At 39.1% G+C, this 6,229-nt stretch overlaps 1 protein-coding gene and 1 pseudogene across 1 annotated transcript in view; both read right to left on the bottom strand.

The window, feature by feature from the left end:
- Positions 1 to 6,229, bottom strand: part of Cpeb3 (cytoplasmic polyadenylation element binding protein 3) — a 239,286-nt gene that overhangs the window by 19,551 nt on the left and 213,506 nt on the right. The window lies entirely within an intron of this gene.
- LOC105742295 overlaps positions 4,195 to 6,229 on the bottom strand; it is a 5,856-nt pseudogene continuing 3,821 nt past the window's right edge.

Raw genomic sequence — 6,229 nt, 5'->3', positions numbered from 1 at the left:
TCACCCTTTTTGTAGATTCGCATGTATGTAGCCAAAGGAACAACCCCATGTTTTCTAAAAGGCCTGGAAAACATATACCGGGTTCCCCTCCTCTTGCCCTTTGTGTTAGTCGTTTTGGCAAATTACTGGAAGATGGCGGTTCCGGCCGAAAGGCTTCTTCTTCTTCTTTTTTAAAAATGTATTTGGTACAGAGTCTCACTATACAGCTTGCACTTGTAGTGATCCTCTTGTTTTCAGCTGCCCCAGCGCTGGGATTATAGGTGTGTGCCACCACGCCCAGCTTCAGCTATGGTTTTTCAAACCTACTTTTCTTTTTCATACAAAGACATTTTAGGAACACATAATCTCAAGTAATCAAAACAAAAAGAATTATAAATAATAATTCTGGGGCCGAGGAGATGGCTCAGTAGAATAAGCGCTTTCCTGGCAAGTGCAAGGGCCTGAGTTCAATCCTTGGTTCCTCAAAAAAAAAAAAAAAAGAAATATTAATTTAATTCTGGAGGTTTAGCTCAGTGCTATAGTGAATTCTAGCACTCAGAAAATTCTGGGTTTGCGTTCCAGTCCCAGGGAAGAAGGAGAGATGAAGGAGAGAGGGGGGAAGGAATGGAAGAATAAGGAAAAGGAGGTGAAGTATATAAATACTAAAGGGAACATCAACCACACACACCTTCAGCACCCATCACTATCATGAATATACAGTTGCTGTTTCCTTCCCCAACCCCTAGTCCTCTATAGATTGAAAAGATATGATAGATGGGAAGTTCTTGTTAAAAAGAAACCAAGGAAGGGAAAAATAATTGACTGCTTATTACACTGCTCACTTCTTTTGTGAAATTTGTACTTAGAAGAGTTGAAAACACAGGGAGGGAGTACTTTCTCAGCAGCTTTCCCTAGGACATTATTTCCAAGCTATGGTATATTTTAGCAGAATTCTACAATCAAAAAAATTGTGAAAAATTGCATATTGTATCTTTCTTGGATCTTCATAATAGAAATTAGTGTGTAAAAGACTCTAGCATGTCCTAGAGTAGTGGTCACAAACCTACATCACGCAGGCTGCAGAGGGCTATTACCGACAACTCAAAAAGGCTCACCATTACTGTCCTAGGATAAACCTGACTTGCTTTAAGCAAACATTTTCAAACTCATGTTACTCACAAAGAGGGTGATCTAGGGAAACTCTACAGACAGTCTTGTGGGTAGGTAGGAAATTTTGAGAACTCCTACTTCTGCTTAAAAAAGCCTGAACTAACTAACCAACTTTACCTCTACCTTGTCTGAAATATTCAACTGTATTTTCATCTGAATTCCAATCTGATTGTTTTTAATAAGCATCTTCCAAAAGAGCTCAGATGTGAAGTCTTTTCTAGTTTCACATAAATCAATATGCTACTATACTTTGACAAAAAGCTTTACAGTGTTTGAAAGCATTTTCATTTCCACATGCACATAACCTTTCCTACAAGCTACACAGTAAGTAGCACAGTCAAGACCAAAACCTCAGAGTGGCTAATTTGAGTGTGGCACCCTATCTTTTGGTTAAAAACAACAACAACAACAACAACAAAAAACAGAACTCCTATGAGCCAGACTTAGAGACTATAAGCACTGTATACTGCATGATGTAGTTAAAGTTATAAAAACCTGACTTAACAGACTTCTAGGGGACAGCATAATCATATTACAGTAGCCAATAGTTGAGGGTGAGGTTCATATTTTTATAAACAAATTATGCATCTCAATCTAACCACATCTTTTTGCTACATTAAGAGACCTGATTCTTCTTTTTTTTGTACCCGAGATCGAACTCAGAGCATTGTGCTTGCCAGGCAAGTGCTTACATCACCAAGCTATCTCGCCGGCCCCAGAGCTGATTCTTATCATCACTCATGCACACATCTGTGATCCCAGCACTTGGGAGGCTAAGGCAGGAGGATCGTGAGTTCCTGGCTAGCTTTGGCAACAGGGAGTTCAAGGTCAGCCTGAATTATATAATGAATCTCTGTCTCAAAAAGCCAAAAAAAAAAAAAAAAAGTCTCATGACTACAGAATAGACAAGAGGAGAAAAATAGGCATTACCTATTTTCTATAACATCATTTTTCACACTACAAAAATATTTCATACATGAGTGACCTAGACTTGAGTTATGAAGAAAACCGGATTTAGCAAAGCTTTCACATCTAAGTGTTCAGTTGGCATAACATCTAAAAATACCACCGAGACAGACAGAATGAGCACAGGTGGAATCTTTTTCTTTTATTGTACTTAACTATTTTAAATTTCCAGTTTTTCAGAAAAAAATATTTGAAATAATGCGAGCAAAATTTAATCCTAACTTCTATTTTATTTCAGGTTCAAAATCTTCATTATCACAGAAAGGATAAAAATGCTTCTTAAGTCAGAAAGAAAAATAATCTTTCAATACTTTTCAGTACTGGGGATAAACCCATGGGTACTCTACCACTGAGGTACATCCCCAGTCCTTTTTATTTTTTTTTTTAGACAGGGTCATGCTAAGTTGCCAGGATAATTATGGACTTTCAGTTCTCCTGCCTAAGCCTCCAGACAGCTGGGACAACAAGCATGTGCCACCACACCTGGTCCCTTAAATCCTTTAAATGGAAAATGTACCTTGCTGTTTACATCTATAAATGAAACTTTAAAGTTTCTACATGTGTGTCTCAGCTAGCACCCAAAGAATGTTACTGGTAGACTTACGTTAATTTCTGATCTGCCAACTTCAACCATTTCATCATCCATATTAAGGGACTGAGTAGGCATTTTTTAAAAAGCCAACAATAGCTTTGGACATATGGTTAGGGAAGAGCCCAATTTAAAATGACCAGACTCAGCAACAATACAAACTAACATCTGTATAGCCCTAATAGCTTCCCAAGGCACTCCTTCACCTGTCATTGTCTGTGCAACAAACTGTGAGGTACTAGGGTGGTGATTTTTACCATCACAGGTCAATGGCGTTGAGCTTCTAAAAGGCTACGCAGCTTGCCCAAGGTCACACCATGAGCAAGAAACAAGCCAGGAGGAGACTCGGAATTCTCAGTTCTCAAACTATAACAACTGTTCTCTGGGAAGTGGGAACAGAGATGAGTACAGGACACACCCCACCTTACACCCCACTTGTCATGCCGCTAAGTGTCCTGCCCTGCTGGAAAAAGTGTACTGAATATTACACAACCTTGATATTGTTAGCATGGAGATAAATTACCACTTGGCAATAAGGTGAACTATAACATATGGATAATATAAACCTTGATTGGCTTACTATATTTCACAATGTTAATTTTTCCTGGGATATAGAAACTGAAGCATGAACTGTATCAATGTAATTTACTTATTTATTTTTGATATTTTATCATTTTATTAAGAATAATTCCAAATGGGTTATGTAGAAAAATAAGAGTTTGACGAGTCTTCTAAAAACTCTGAAAGATATGTTCATCAATAAACAACAAAATATCAGCAGAACCATATATACTGGGCAAAGAGTCAGGCTGATACCAAAAGCAACATGCAACATACAAAAGATATACTATAAAGGAAGGCAATTTGCTGAGTATGAAAATCCATCTCTACAGGGACTCTTGGCAACCAGCACAGAACCAGCTATCAAATCCAAACCACACCAAGGGAAGTTTCACTGGTGGGAACCAGGAGCTGCTCGTGGGGGAAGAACTAAGTTCTTCAGTGCAAGAGAGCTGAGTAGTGTTTTGGAGCATTTCCCTGGCTGGTATATATCAAAATATCAGAAAATCTTTTTGGCAAGGGACAGAAATGAATACAAATGGAATGCTACATTTTTAAATCAGCAACTGTCCCAGGAATGATAAAGGAATCAGTAAAGTAGCAAGGAGATAACTTCTACAACATTATTTGTTGTGGGCTCAAAACACAGTCAAATAATTTAAAGGTGACACAATAGCTATGTCCAGGCATTTAGGCTTAAAGGTGAAATTAACAGAGGATACTTTTTCCCCAAGGAAAATCTCTTTTAAACCAAGCATACTGCTAAACGACAACATTGTACTTGGTAAATGATAATTGGCAACAAAATAAGTTGAAACTTATTCTACCCAAACCAGTCTCAGATACTGTTTAATAACCAAGATGCAAACTAATTTTGTTGTAACAAGCCTAGGCCCATTCTATAAAGGTGGTTTCAGATCCAGCTTCCTTTAACATTTTGAAAGCTCCCTTGACAGCCAGTCCAGTCCTTCATGCAGACCCGTTCCTTGTGTAGTGCAAGTGGCTTGAACATACTATGTTCTGTTTCAAAGAGAATGAAGACCCAATTTACTGTCATTTTACCGATGGCCATAGTGTTTGGCAAATCCTGTTTGTTCGCAAACAGCAGCAGCACTGCATCTTGCAGCTCATTTTCCTGAAGCATGTTCTGCAGTACAGTTGCTCCTTCCTGAATTCTTTCATGATCATTGCTATCTACCATAAAAATAACACCCTGGCTATTCTGGAAGTAATGCCTCCACAGAGGCCGAATTTTTATCTTGACCACCAACATCCCACACTGTGAAACAAATGTTCTTATATTCTACTATTTCCACATTAAAACCAAGTAGGAATGGTGATGACTATCTCCCCTAACTTGAGTTTTTGTTTTTGTTTTTTTTTTTCTCCGAATGCCTTCAGGGCATGTTTGGCTGGCTTGAGTTGTGGGGATAGAACCACAGCAACCTGAGCCTGCAGCCACTTAAAGAACTGAGCTAAGGGGCAGGCCCCCTCTAACTTGAGTTTACACAGAATAATACGTCTTGCCAGCAGTATCCAATCCAATCAGGATACACATTTGCTTCTTGCTGAACAGGCGGGAGAAGAGTGAGGAGATGGTGAGTCCCACGGCGACAGTGACACTTGCGATGGCCACGAAAAGGGCTCTGTGCCGACCTGGCCTTCACCTTCTATGCTCCAGATAAAAAGAAGAGAACCGCAGGGGAAAGAGGGTAATCAAGACGACCGCAGGCCGACCATGTCCAGAGAAGTGCAGGCTGGAGGCAGCCGGTTGAAGAACTATTTGGGAGCTGGCGCCTAGCGCAGCAGCAACCAGCTCTGACTTTATGGATCTGGGTGTGCCACGTGACGCAGCAGACAAGGCGACTCAAGTGGCAGCCTGACCCCTCCAACCTGGACAGAACCGCGTCACCACCGCCCCATCCCCCTGCGCTTCCCTGTGTAATTTATAATAATTTTCTACAATAAAGTCACTGTGATACTAAAAATACCAAATATTTTTGATAAATGTTGCAATCCAGGGGAGATGAATTGGTTCCTGCTGACTTGAGAAAGGTTTTACATAACAACCAAAATAAAAGTCAAAAGAAAAAGCAAAACAACTTCAAAAAGCATAGTAACATACTCCTTTTTTTCATGTTCAAAATTGCCTACATACAACAAAATCATGGTAACTCTAGATGTACTTTGTTCTGAAAAGTGACATGAAATATTAAACATATAAAAATTTAATAGAAGACCTATAATCTCAGAAATCCCTAACCTACATAATTTTGTGTGAATAGGTTTGAAGATTCATGAGATCCTGGATGCCTAGAACTGTTTAAGAGGGAAGTCCAACCAACAGAAGCAGCTCTGCCCTCTCGTGAGGGAATCTGAAAGTCTCCAAATGTCACCTCAATTTGCCTCTGTTAGGACATGAAAAGGGCTGGGTGAAGCCACACTTAAGACAAGGGCCAGCTTTAGTATACTCTAATTGTCAAATAATTTTTTATATATATTAAATAGCCAAACCTAATTTTATTACTGAAGTGAGCATTAATTAACTAGAAAAGAAAAATTGTGCAAAATCCCTGCTGGTTGACAGATGAAGATGCCAAAAGTTGCTAGGAAAAGGTTTCCATATGGGCCACTGCTCAGACAATCGTCGTTCAGATGTTCATTCAGAAATAATCAATGTGTGTCCACTATGTATCATGTTTTGAGTATAAAGCAGCTAATCTGAAAGATATACAGTCACTGCCCTTTTGGACTGTATACTCTAACAATGTAGATGAATATTTAACAAAACATAATTTCATTTCAGTGGTATTTAAAGCCACTAAGGAATAGTAGATGGTAACATCATGACCTAGGAGGGATGTATAACCTCCAATGAAGAAAGGATTTCTAAAATTAACACAAGCTGAGACATAAGGGAAAAGCAAGCATTATCCAGGCAATGGAAGATATGAGTGTGAGAAC

Source organism: Octodon degus, unplaced genomic scaffold (assembly GCF_000260255.1).
Source record: "Octodon degus isolate 3935 unplaced genomic scaffold, OctDeg1.0 scaffold00046, whole genome shotgun sequence".
NCBI classification, from domain to species: domain Eukaryota; kingdom Metazoa; phylum Chordata; class Mammalia; order Rodentia; family Octodontidae; genus Octodon; species Octodon degus.
Note: the sequence above shows the minus strand (reverse complement) of the source record. Positions and strands in the feature narration are given on the sequence as shown.